Source organism: Mus pahari, unplaced genomic scaffold (genome assembly GCF_900095145.1).
Source record: "Mus pahari unplaced genomic scaffold, PAHARI_EIJ_v1.1 scaffold_10201_1, whole genome shotgun sequence".
Classification (NCBI taxonomy): Eukaryota; Metazoa; Chordata; class Mammalia; order Rodentia; family Muridae; genus Mus; species Mus pahari.
In genome coordinates this window covers 16,564-30,706 of record NW_018392646.1, presented here as the reverse complement: position 1 = coordinate 30,706, position 14,143 = coordinate 16,564, and the positions used below count along the sequence as shown (strand labels likewise).

General features: G+C 42.3%; 2 pseudogenes across 2 annotated transcripts in view; one reads left to right on the top strand and one right to left on the bottom strand.

The window, feature by feature from the left end:
• The first annotated feature begins 516 nt into the window (after positions 1-516).
• Positions 517-14,143, top strand: part of LOC110315117 — a 19,330-nt pseudogene continuing 5,703 nt past the window's right edge. Inside the window, exon 1 of the transcript XR_003843185.1 lies at positions 517-599. The product of XR_003843185.1 is annotated as a zinc finger protein 844-like (transcript). The remainder of the gene's footprint in view (positions 600-14,143) is intronic.
• LOC110315118 lies at positions 3,493-6,517 on the bottom strand (annotated as a pseudogene). Its single transcript, XR_002380197.1, has 2 exons — positions 6,404-6,517; positions 3,493-4,739 (listed from the first exon to the last, which is right to left on the bottom strand). The product of XR_002380197.1 is annotated as a cell growth-regulating nucleolar protein pseudogene (transcript).

Here is a 14,143-nt window from a genome sequence, read left to right as displayed (position 1 = left end):
AACAAAACAAAAAACCCTCCACCCCCCTCTGCTCCAGGTACCTAGATGGATGTATGATACACATGGGGAGGACATCTGGGTTTAGGGTAGCCAAGCTCCTCCTAGTCTAGAGAAGTTCAGGGTAGGGGCGGGGCATACAGGCCAGCATTGTAACAGGTAGGGACTGATATATGCTGAGGGAACCTGGCAGACAGCATTTTTGATAAATAGGCACCAAATTTATTTGTCCCTGGGTTTGAGACATAACACTCTCTGCCCAGGAGGAAGGTGGGGAAGTGCCTACTGAGTGCAGGAAAAGTGCAGGGACCACTTTGCAGTCCAGGAGCAAGTCCTACTGCAAAGCCATCCTTAAGATCTAGGCCCGCTCTTGGCCTGCGGTGGAAGCCAGAGATGGGAAACACAGCGTTTCTTAGGGACGCTGCTCCTGTCACTCAGGCTTCAGTAGCCAATCAGAACTTCGAGACGAGCCTTTGGTCATAGCGGGGCGGGCACTTCCTGTCCGCCATATTACCCGCTTTGTTGTGAATCTGAGGAAAGCTGTTTTGACCACCTGCCGGGACCTGAGCGGAGAGCGAGGCGAACTTGGAATCCGCGCCATGGTGAGCGAGGCTGCCGTCCCTACGCGGGGAGGGTCCGCGGGATCCCGTGTGGGGTTGTCCCGGGGTGCGGGAACCGGCGGCGAGATGTGGCGACCTTTGTAATTCCGTTTGTTCACCTGAGGTCCCTGAGGTCGCCTTATCCTGCAGTGTGGAAGCAGCACCTCTCAACGAGCCGGTTTCCCTGGCTACGCTGGCGCACAGCATAGGAAGCCAGAGATGATGCTAGGGCACCGGCATCCTTCAGCGGGCGCGGCTTTTGTTGTCAGTGCAGAGGAAATTGCTGACTGGCAGAGCAAATTCTTTCTGTAGTGTCTTCCAGAAGTTCTGGACTTGGCACTTGACATTCGGCATTCGGGTGTAGCATCCATCGCAGTTAATTCTGCGCAGTGTAAGTCTGTGTCATTAACACATTAGCCTATAGATGCCTCGGTGGTCCAGTCACGTGTGTTAGTAAGGCCAGACTCACTGTGTTTCCCTGCCTAAGTTGTCAAAATCGACCGAATATTAATTGTGATTTTGTCCTAAGTTGTTCTCTCATGTTCTGTCGGTCTCAGCACAGTCTTTATCGCAGGTGTAGGGTAATTTAGAAGTCAGACGGTGTCACTGCTGTTTAGTCAGTCTCGTGTTGCTCCACGTTTTCATTCATGATGACCTTTTGTCATTGGCTTTCTGTCGCTCATTGCAGAAATCGTTAGACTCTTTAGTGGACGCTTGTTGAATCTATAGCTCAGATTCTGTACTGAAATAATACTGAGACTAATTGTCTAGAGTCATAGGATTTCTCTTCTTTGACCAAGTTCTTTGAGTCTTTTAATTACGAATTATAATTTTGGCGACAGATATTTGTCATATTGTCATATATGTCTTATTGCAGTTTTATCCATGGTGACATATAAGAGATATGGGGATCTTTATTTTTAATTTACTAAATTTATTTCATGTGCATGAGTGTTTTGCTTCCGTGCATGTGTGTTCATCACTTGGGTGTTTGGCGCCCATAAAAGATCAAAGATTAGATGCTCCCTACCAGGATCTAGTGATCATTTTGTATCATCATGTTAGTGCTGGGAACCAAACTCAGGTCTTCCAGGAGAGCAGAAGTCTTAACTGCTGAGCCATCTCTCCTGTCTTAAACTTGACAGACTTTCAAAATTTTACATGTGAGTGTGCCCATTCACAGGCTGAAAACTGAGGGTTAAGGTGATTGAGGTTTGGTTAAAAGCCTTGTGTTTGGGAGTTGGGAGATGTCTCAGAGGTACTGTTTGAGACTGGGTCAGCTTGACACAAGCTAGAGTCAGACTGGCGTGTGGGCACATGTGTAGGGCATTCTCCTGATTAAGGATTGATATAATAGTGCCCATCCCACTGTGTTTGGTGCCACCAAGGGCAGGTAGTTCTGAGTTGTATAAGAAAGCCGTGTTAGCAAGCCATACGATCAGGGTAGTTTCTTAGTCAGAGTTCCATTACTGTGGAAGAGGCACCAAGACCACAGACAGCATCACTTATAAAGAAAATCATTCAAATAGAGCTCTCTTCCAGTTCCAGAAGTTTAATCCATTATTGCCACAGTGTGGATTATGGGTATACATAGGAGACATGGTGCTGGAGAGGTATCTACCACTTCTAAGTCCAGATGAGCAGGCAGTAGGTCTGGCTTGAGCATTTGAAGCTGCCAAGCCCACCTCTACTGACCGACTTTCTCCAGCAAGGCCGGAGGTCTTAGTACTTATCAGGTAGCACTACTCCCTAATGGCCAAACACTGAAACCTGTGGGTGCCATTCTTATCCAACCCACCACAAGCAGTAAGCAGGATTTACCAAGCTCACAGACTATGTGGAATGCAAAGCCTATCCTTTACGGTTATATAGCTTAGCAAAATCTTGTAGCTGCCTTGTGCTGGAGACTTCTTATCATATAGAGAGTCTTCTTCACTATTCTCTAAATGTGTGGTGTGATTTCACGGTGGGAAGGCACATTCATTCCAGAACAGCCTCACCTCCAGGCTTTCAGGAAAATACTTTGGGTGTCCTATGTTGACTCTGGTTGTCTTCCTCCTACTGTGTAGCCCAGCCGTACAGGCCTTCTGAGCCAACCTCCTCAATTCTTGGATTAAATGTTTGTAGTACCACACAGTTCTAAAAAGAATCCATTTGATTCATAGTGGTCTGTTCATGTCAGTAGCAGGAATAGGACTTGTGTGTGTGGAGCATGGCTTCTCTATGGACACTGGAAAAGAAGGAAGGAAAAGCTTACTGTGTATACTGCAGGTCAAAACAGGCTAGGCAATAGCTGGATCACAGGCTTTTAATGTTTAATCAGTGCACTGTAGGGGTCTCCATTATCCTGATGTCGTAGGTGAGTTTATGTGTTCTTTCCCAGCATGCATTAATTCATACCTTATGAATTAAGGCAAACCAAATTGATGGATGTGGAATTTGAGGAAGTTATCTTGGGCCAATGAAATTTCCAAGTGGCCAACTCTCTCATAATGGGTAAATGCAAACCTGCTTGTGTCACTTCAGTTTAGTGACTGAAGGCACCAGTATCGAGACATAGGGCATTTGTCTTTGACTTGTGTATCAGTATACAACACTCAGCAGTGCACATATTACACAGAGCAGTTCATACACTGTCTTAATGGCATTTTCTCTACCAGAAAATAACTCACATTTTTTTAAAGTTGGTATACCTAAATAGTTTTTTTTTAAGCTTTTTTTTTCGACAAGGATATATTTTATTTTTTCATAAAAGTTTTAACAAAAATATACCTTTTCTCTTAACTTAAAAACAGTTTCAGAAAGCAATCTTCAGGTTGTTATAATTCATTACACATTTTACAAATAGTAGAGGGAAGCAGCCAATAGGATGATAGAGTGTGACGCAACAGAGGCCTCACTTCAGAAACTTAACTCTGTCCTTCAGCACCTTAAAGGTGGGGTTCCTGCTGATCTTCCTGTTGAAGATGGCCAGGAGCTCCTCCTCTGACGTGTGATGGTCGTTCATCACCGCATGGTACTGAGCTATAACCATTTTCTTTAACTTCTTGACTGATATCTCGTTCCCTGGAGCCTGTCTCAGAACAGCTTTAATGGTCCCCTTCCAGTTGAATTTACCTTTTGATGGAGCCTCCTGGTCCCCAGGCTCTCCCTCTTCATGCTGCCCCGGTAACTTCATCCTTTTTTTCTTGTAATCAGAGACTCAGCTTCTGAGTGCTTTTGCCGNTTCCGTTTTCCTGCTGCTGTCTTGGTCTGCCCCTTGTCAGCATCCTCCCCAGGGCCCCCATTTCTGTGTGCTCCCTCTTCGGAAGCCTGGCCTCCCTGGGCTTTCTTCTTCTCTGGTGGGCCGTTGGCCTCGGCGGCCTCCTCCCCACCAGCCTCGTGTCCGGCCTCCTCCCCACCAGCCTCGTGTCCGGCCTCCTGCCCCTTTTTGCGCTTCTTTGGCTTCTGGCCCTTCAAGTTTTCCTAGTGGTTTTCTAGCTTCAGCTCTTTCTTCTCTTTCTAACTGTTTTTCTGCCGTTCCTCCTTCCTTTCTCTTTAATTCGTCTTTGCCTGGGTTTGCTCTTCTGTGGTGCCATTTGTTTTTGCTGATGGAACTTTAGTGATCGGCATCTCTGCATGTGGCTTGGCTGTGTGGCTGTGTGGCTGCTGTTGATCTTGCTCACTGCTGGACTCTTCGGAGATGTCCCACACCTGCTCTAGAACGGAGTCGCTATGCACTTTCAGGCTGTTTCTCATCCAGTTCTGAAATGTCGCCTTTTTTCTGGGAATGTAGTCAAAAGCACTGATTTGCTGCAAAAGTTCTCGCACCTTGGGGCTGATGTTGGGTTTCTTTATTAACTGATTGATTTTCTGAATCCATGCCTGCTGTTTTGCATCACCTTTGTGTGTCTTGGCTTCATAGCCTTTGCCTCCGTACTTTTGACCTTCACTGATGCACTTCACATGGCTTTTGTAGACATCACCCCAGAAATCTTTCCCACAGTCAATGCAGGAAAGACATTCACAGTTTCTGCAAATAGACACGTGCTTTTCCACTTGTATTTTCTTCACGGATACACCACATGCATTGCATGTAAAAAAAAAAATGCCATTTTTGGTTAAATGATTAGATATTTTCTGATATAGGTTTGAACTCTTGCCCTGTCAGCCGACCTGGCCAACCTACTTTAAAGAGGCCTTCCTTGGCCAGGCATAACAGACTGTCACACAAGTGAAAATCTGCTAAGACAAATATAGACTAGGGACAGAAGTGAAAGCTTCCTGATAATTGAGGAAGGGGACTGTGATGGTTTGCGTAGGTATAGCTCCCATTGACTCATGTGTTAGAATGCTTGGCCCATGAGTAGTGACACTATTTGGAGGTGGGGCCTTGTTGGAATTCATGTGACTTTGTTGGAGGAAGTGTGTCACTGTGCAGGCAGGCAGGCTTTGAGGTCTTGTATGCTCAGGCTCTGCTCCGTGTTGAATCATTGTGTCTTCCTGCTGCCTGCAGAACACAGAGTCCTCCTTGCTTCCTGAGGATCACCTATAGTACCCTCAGCTGCACCTCCAGCAGCAAGCCTGCATACACACTGCTATGCTTTCCACCGTGATGATAATGGACAAAGCCTCTGAACCCATTATCAGCCCCAATAAAATGTTGTCCTTTATAAGAGTTGCCTTATTTATGGAGTCTCTTCAGATCAATAAAATCCTAACTAAGAAGTTGGTACGAGGGACTGGGGTATTTATGTGATAGTCATGACCGTGTTTTTGTTTGAGGTGTGTGGATTTGGGTACTGTGATGGGTTGTATATGCTCAGCCCAGAGAGTGGCACTATTAGGAGGTGTGGCCTTGTTGGAGTAGGTGTGTCACTGTGGGTGTGGACTTTAAAACCCTCATCCTAGCAGCCTGGATGCAAGTCTTTCACTAGCAGCCTTCAGATGAAGATGTAGAATTCTCAGCTCTGCCTACTCCATTCCTGCCTAGATGCTGCTATGCTCCCATCTTGATGATAATGGACTGAATCTCTGAACCTGTAAGCCTGCCCCAATTAAATGTTGTCCTTATAAGAGTTGCCTTGGTCATGGTGTCTGATCACATCAGTAAAACCCTAACTAAGGGCCTTTGGATTAAGAAAGCAGTTGAATGCTTTAAGTTGTACTTAATTGGCCATAGTAGTAGATGCATGGAAGACAGTGGTCCTGAGGGTGATTTGAACTCTGGGTGCCTGACTCAAGAAGTTTCAGAGGGGAAGAATTTTAGTATGATGCTTAGACATTGTTCTTGTGATATTTTGTTGAAGAATTTGGCTGCTTTTTGCCAAATGTCTGAAGAGGCTGCTGAGGCTAAGGTGAATGAAGAGATTTAGATTAATTACTTTGGTAAAGGACATTTCAAAAAGCCCAGTGTAGACTCTGTCCTGTGGTTCACTCTCTTAGTAACAGAACATTTTGCAAAGGAATAATATGAGCAAGGACAGATAAAAAAATGTATGGTTCAAGGATTAAAGGGGTACCAGGAAGTGGAATGGAGGTAAATCCTGTGTTCAAGCAGATAAATAGATTGAATATATCAAATGGAATTATAGGAATGATGATCTCAGGCAAGATCAAAACCAGCTAAGCTTATTGTGTCTGTACAATTGTATAAGGCATCGTTATTATCAGGTTAGGCATTATTACCTGGTTATTGTTTTCATTTGACATAATGAAATATGATTGTCTAGTTGGCAAGGGTTAGGTTATGATAGCTATTTTCTGTTATCAGCTTGACTTTATCTGGAATGAATGACCACCCCTCCCCCCAGAAATGGAGGGTGTACCAATGATCCAGCTCTTGAGGTATAAAGATTAGATGCTTTGATATGGATTTTGAATCTGAAAGATTCAGGCTTTAGATCAGGATCTTGAGGTGGGATGACATTCTTGATCCACATCGACACAAGCCTTTACTTGTGGTACAGTGGCCATGATTATAAAGATCTGTTAAAAAAAAAAAAAAAAGTTGAGGTCCAGGCATGGTGGTACAGGCCTTTAATCCTAGCCCCCAGGAGAAACAGGCCAGATTTCTGAGTCCAAGGTTAGCCTGGTCTTCAGAGAAAGTTCCAGGTAAAGAAAAGCTAAGGTCCAGATGCAGTTGTACATGCATTTAATCCTAGCAATCAGGAGACAGAGGCATATAGATCTCTGGGTTCAAGGCCAGCATGGTCTACTGAGAAAGTTCCAAGACAGCTAAGGTTAGGCAGTGAAGAAAAGCATGGGAAACAGAAAGCCGTTGAAAATAGAAAGTAATTGAATGAGGTAGGCATGTTCCAGTACTAGCAAGCAGCAGTACTTGGCCACTTAGGACAAAAAGCTCTCTTTTATGATAAGGTTACTTCATAGGTAAAATGTTATACAAAAAGGGAGTTGCAGAAGGATGTTGATAGTATGTTCAAAGCATTGTTTCATTTTATAAGCTCATTATAAGTTTAAAGCAACAGTTTCACATGGCCTTGCTTTATCCTACTGCAAACCTGTGGCTTCATCCTTGGACATGACCTAGAAGGAATGTTTTTCCTTGACTACAAATTTGTCTGAAACCTGTTTCGCTTCTTAGTGCAATTCATGTTGCTCAATGCAGTCCTTATTATGCAGCCTTTATTCTACATGGAGGGGGCACATTCTATTCTTGGTTCTAACTTTATTACTTCTTTCTGGCAAAATGACTAAAACCCTTTCCTTCAGCCTTCTTCCTAAAATTATTTGAATCAAATTAGGAATTCTATCACATCATTAATTCATCTAAATAGCATTACTTCATGAAAGTTCATCTTCATGTTGATCTGCAGGAAATTTGGTTAATAGGGTGGATCCAAGTTTGAGTCTATCCTGGTCTACACACCAAGTTCCAGGACATCCAGGGATAGACAGAGAGAGTCTGGTTGGAGAAACAGTGAAGAATGCTCACAAGAGTGAGACTTATGAGTCCCAGCTTTATACAATAACAAGAACAAGCCACAGGTGGCAAAGACTTTCTTTTCCATAGAAGTGTAGAAAAGATAGTTTAAACTTTTAATTGAATAACAGCAGCGAGCAATAATGAACAATCTACAGTAAACTCATTTCTATTTGCTTTATCTGAAAGGAGCATGAAAACACATTGCAAGCACAGTTCTCTTTTTGAAGAAACTAATGTTACAACTCTCTTGTTTTCTTTGCTTGAAGTGTTCTCACAAGTACTTAGAATTCTCCTCTTGTAACTCCATTTCTGGATTGTGTTTAGACAATACACCCAAAAGTGTAATTTAAAAAATATATAAATGAGACCTTTTTTATAATATGGAGTAGTCACACACACACAAACACAGGACTTCATACTGTAAAATGTCTTTTCATCATGTATTTGTTATTTTATTTAGAAAAATCACAATAACTTAATTCAGGTTTATATCATATATAAAAATATATAAAATGTGAAACAAAAATAATTTTGACATGACCAATTAATAAAAGATCAGGAGCTTTAGCACAAGCACTAACATTTCTTTGAAAACTAGATCCTGTCCCAATCTATTACTAACATAGCATCATAGAGAACTGCAGCTAACTTTCAGATATGTCTCTAAAAATGTCCAGAAGCAGCCTTCCAAATGAAGACTGTTATTTCCAATATTGGATTGATTTCTAGACCAGTCTACGATTAAATCAGAATAATTGGTCACATTAAAGGAAAGAGAAGATTCATCATAACTTCTTTTTGATTAAGTTTTTGAAGGCAGTTTCCAGTCTCCATGTTTTCTGTCCCACAAGTCTAAAAGCATGAAGCAAGGCAGCTTGTCCAGTCTGAGATATAGGCAAGCAAAGATGGGTCAGGAATATATGTCCAGTGGACTTCACCATGTGCAGGAATCATCATCATCAGTAGGGGAATCAGCAGGAGCGTGGGGTTGTTCCATTTGTCGCACCAGCCTCTCTGGCAACCACTGAGCCCCATTTTCTTCCTGTGAAAAAACACAAATGTGACCTCGTCCCCATATGAGTACAGGGTCGGGTCCATGCCCTTTGCCTCTCATAGGATTCTTCCACTTCACTGAAGCATATGCAGTGGATGTGTGAGGGTGCCAAAAATGCTCAGCTGCTGAATGTCCATGCACATCCAAATTTTAAAAATTTGAAATAAAAAGAGCATGATTTAAATAGTTTTGTGGTATACGGGGATACAACTCCCCCTTTTTTATTTTATGAAGTTAGTTCCACAATACCTGTTTCTCAATACTTTGTGCTTGAGGATTATAAGGAATTCCACTAATATGGGTAATGTTAAATTGTTGACAGAAAGTCTTAAATGTGTGATTGTAATAGCCATTTCCATTATCTGTTTTAATCTGATTTGGAACAACTAGTATAGAGAAACAATATAGGCAATGACTAATTTACATTTTTTTTAGTTGTTTCTCCTGTTAAAGCAGTTGCATCTAGAAAGCCTGAAAAGGTGTCAAGTCACATGTACACATTTTAATTTTTTAAAATAAAAATATGAGTTTCAAAAACAGCAGCTACAACACATAGTTCAGTTATTTGTGCTGAAGCAGGGGGAAACTCAAGAGAACGAACATGTGATCCAATCACATATGCTACCTTCCCATTAGATGAACTATCAGTAAGTGCGTATCCTATGGGCTGCATGCATAAATTTACAGGTAATACAAAAGCATGCATAGAGGCAAATGTAACAACTTGTTTTTTGGATAATGATTATCAATTTTGTCTCTTCACCCGGTTGTGGCTAACCCCTACACACTTCTTTCTACTACCCCCTCAGGTACTTCCCACTTCTCAGTTCTAGACCTTAAGGATGCGTTTTTCTCTATTCCTCTAGATGTCCAGTCACAAAACATATTTGCTTTTACCTGGACAGATCCTGATACCCACTTTTCTACCCAACTGACCTGGACTGTCTTACCTCAGGGATTCCGGGATAGCCCACACCTATTTGGGCAGGCCTTGNCTTCTGACCTATTGTCTCGGTCTCTTCCTAAATCTAAGATCATACTTTATGTAGATGATGTCCTTCTTTGTAGTCCCTCTTTAGAAATGAGCCAGACTGACACCTCTCTTGATAATGGGAAATGCCCATTGTCGTGTCCTGGGCAAATGACTGAAGTTAACCGTGTGTGTGTGTGTGTGTGTGTGTGTGTGTGTGTGTGTGTGAAGTTTATGATGCTAGCTAAATTTTTGTGCAAGCTTTGATTTTTGAAATGTCAACTAATCATGTAATTGCTCCTCACCCTGCTGATTTGTAAGGCTGATACCAGCTCAGCACCTTTCAGACCCATCCATTGCATTGGAGAGGTTGGAGAGGTTGGAGAGGTCTGAGCTTGAGCTTGAATAAAGACTCTTTGCTTTTGCATACAAATTGGGAGTTGGCCCTCTGATGGTCTTTGGTGATCTTTGGAGACCCCATAGTCTGGTCATAAGAATAGCGGTGGAATGCTTTAAGTGGGGCTTAAGGGTCCATACTACTAAAAACATGGAAGACAGCAGTGCTGAGGGTGATTTGAGCTCTGAGTTCTGGCTCAAGAGGTTTCAAAGAAGAATTTCAGTATGTTTCATGGACTTTGGACTTTGTTTGTTTTTTTTCTTGATGTTTTGGTAAAGATTGTGGCTGTTCTTTGCCCTTGCTGGAAGAGTGTTCCTTAGGCCAAGGTGAAGAGATTCAGATCAATTGCATTAGCAAAGGAAATCTCACAGCAGTCTAGTATATACTCTGTCCTGTGGTTCACTCTCATTAAGAAACCGTTTTGTAAAGGAGCATACAAAATGTATTGTTCAAGGATTAAAGGGGCACCACAAAGTGGAATGGAGTTAATTCCTGTGTTCAAGCAGATAAATAGATTAAATAGATATTAAATGAACTTAAGGGAAAGGTGACCTTAGGTAAGATCCTTCCCAACAAAGCTCACTGTTCATGAATTTGTGGTTTTATTAAGCATAGTTATTTCAGATTACACAGTATTATGACCTAGTTTTTTTTTCCGTTTGGACATAATGAGATATGAGTGTGTGCCAATTTGACAAATGATGGGATATGAAGTCTATTCTCCTTTCTCAACCTCACTGTATCTGGAATGAACTACAATCCATAAATGGAGGGCACACAAGTGATCCAGATATTCAGGCAAGAAGATAACATGTTTTGGTCATATCTCGAGTCTGAAAGATAAGAGTTTTGATCTGGATTTTGAGATGTGATGACACATTCTTTTGGTCCAGATCAAAACAAGCCTTTAATACGGATGTTGAAGTATAGTGGTGATGCTTATCATGATCTAGGAAAGTAAAAATGAAGTCTAGGTCTGCTGATATAGGGCTTTAATCTCCATACTCAGGAGACAGAGGAGAGGAGATCTCTTGAGTACCAGGCCAGCCTGATCTACAGAACACTTTTCAGGTGAAGAAAAGCTTAGGCCTATGTGTGCAGTCAGAGGCATGCAGATGTCCTGAGTTCAAGGCTAGTCTGGTCTACAGAGCATGGTCCAGGTAAAGAAAAGCTTAGGTCTAGTCATCATGTTAAGTACATTTAATCAAAGCAATCAGGAGACAGAGGCATGCATCTCTTTGAGTTCAAGTACAGTTCAGATTCCAGAGCAAATTCCAAGTCATGCTTGCTTGGGCAGTGAAGGAAATCATGGAAAACTGAAAACTGGTGAAGATGCTAATTGAACCAGGAGGCTATATTTCAACTTCAGCAAGCAGCAGCACTTGGCCACTTTGGCAACATGGCTTTGGCTTTAGAGCCAGGAATAGATGTGGTTGCTGCTGAATATCCCTTCCTGTCTAAGGAAATCCCTGAGGCCAGATATGTAATATGGGTGTGTCTTGGGGGTTTCTGTTGCTGTAAAGAGACACCATTACCAAGGAAACTTGTATAAAGGACAACACTTAATGGGGGCTGACTTATAGGTTCAAAGGTTCAGTTTGAAAGCAATCAGGAGAATATTGGCATCTCCAGGCAGCTAGAAGGGAGCTCTCAAAGCCCACTCCCACAGTTACACACTTCCTCCAACAAGGCCACACCTACAACAAGAATGTACCACTCTCTAGGCCCAGCATATTCAAACTACTACATTCCACTCACTGCATGGCCCCTATAGGCATGTCTAAACATATGCGTTAATGGAAGCCATACCTAAACATAGCATGATGTAAGATACATATAGTTGAACTTTAAAAGTTCCCATAGTCTATAGCAGTCTCAACAATGTTAAAGTGCAAACTTCAAAGTCTTTTCTGAGATTTAGTCACTTAACTTAATCCTCTATAAAGTCACAATCAAAAGGCAGATCACATACATCACAGGATATACAGTTCCCATTCCAAAATGTCATAGTAAGTAAATACTAGAACAAACAAGATAAAAAACAAACTGGGCCAACTCAAAACTGCATCTCCATGCTCGTTATCAAAGTGCTTTTAAGATCTTCAAGCTCTGCCAGGCAGTGGTGGCGCATACCTTTAATCCCAGCACTTGGGAGGCAGAGGCAGGTGGATTTCTGAGTTCGAGGGCAGTCTGGACTACAGAGTGAGTTCCAGGACAGCCAGGGCTACACAGAAAAACCCTGTCTTGAAAAACCAAGAAAAAAAATTAAGATCTTCAGCTCCATTTATCTTTGTTGACTGCAGCACATTTTTCTTTGTCTGATTCCATTCCCTGTTAGTAGCTTTCCTCAGTAGATATCCCATGGCTCTGACATCTTGAACATCTTGGGGTCTCCAAGGCAACTTTATCATTATAGCTTCTTGTTCCAGTATTTGGGATCCACCCATCATCTTCTGGACTCCTCCAAAGGGCTTAGGCCACTTCTCCAGCTCTGCCTTCTGTAGCATGCTACAGACTCCACTCCACTGCTGCTGGTGTTCTTGATACTGGCATCTCCAATACACTTGGGTCTTCCCCTGCAGCTAGGCTTCACCAGTAGCCTTTTATAAGCTCTCTTCATAGTGCCAAACCTCAACTTCTTTGCCTGACTCCTTCAATCCTGGACCATCATCTGCAACTGAGGCTACAACTTCACCAATGGCCTTCCCTGGCCTGTCATACTGCCAAGCCTAAGCTGCTGCTCTTGACCCCTTCATACCTTTAAAACCAGTACTACCTGGGTACACATTTCCAAGTCCATCTGCAGCATGAGTACAATATTGGCTACCTATAGAACACAACTTCTTTGTGCTCTCAGAAAACACTTCCCAGATGATTTCACCTCAGTGATGCAGGTCTCTTCTTAATTACTAATTTCTTAGCTCTAGCTCACCAGCATCAATTGTCCCAGTAGTCCCTTCTAGTTTTGACTCTAAAGCCAGAGCCACATGACCAAAGCTGCTGAGTTCTGCTGCATGTTGGAGCTGGAACAACCCCACCACTGCCACCAACCCCCACTCCTGACCCCTGCCACCCCATGTTCTATTACATTAGCACCAGCTTTCTGTTTTCCAACTCCTTCATTGCCTAAGCTCTGCTGTTCTGGAACTTGCTCTGTACATTGACTCTGAACTCAAGAGATCTTCATGGCTCTGTCTCCTGAATGCTGGGAACAAAGGCCTAACTATCTCACCTGAAATTAAGCTTTTCTCCCCTTGGAACTTGCTTTATACCAGACTGGCAATGAACTCAGAGATCTTCTTGCCTTTCTTTCCTGGGATTAAAGGTATGTGCCTAATCTTAGCTGAGTGACCCTGAGGTCACTACTCCCGTAATCTGTTTATCTCCTTAAACATAGGATTCAGCTTCATTTCACTTCCTGGTGCTCCTTCATTACCTGAACAGTATATTTTATTTTTTTTGTTTCTCAGCTTACTCCTTTTCATTAAAAGGCTCTTCATAAGCGTGAACTCTAATAACCATACAACAAAATTTATAACAGGGTGTTTTTATATGTCCTTTATCAATGCAATTAGTATAAATCTCTACCTTAGCTTCAGATAGTCTCTTCAGACAAGGGCAAAAAGCAGCCACATTCTTCACCAAAATACCGCAAAAACAGTCTCTAGACCACATATTGAAGTTCTTCTCCAGTGAAACCTCTTGAGTTGTGTCTGCACTATACAAATAACTCTCAGCCTCAAAGTCTAACATGTTCCTACTAGTATAGCCCTCTGAGCCCCACTTAAGCCACTGCTTTTCAAATTAAGAGTTCCCAAATCCACATTCTCCTCCAAAAAAGTATGGTCTGGTTTATCAAAGCAAAATGCCAGTCCCTGTTTTCAACGTCTATCTTAAAGAGTTTCCATTGCTCTGAAGAGGCACAGTAACCAAGGCTACTCTTACAAAGGACAATATTTAATTGGGGCTGGCTTATAGGTTTGGAGGTTCAGACCATTATCACCAAGGTGGGAGCATGGGAGCATCCAGGCAGACATAAAGCTGGAGGAGCTGTGAGTTCTATCTACACCTTGTTCAGAAAGCTAACAGAAGGGGGGGGTATAGGGAACTTTTGGGATAGCATTTGAAATGTAAATAAAGAAAACAATAATTTTCTTAATAAAAAAATATTATATATATATGTATATATAAAAAAAAAAAA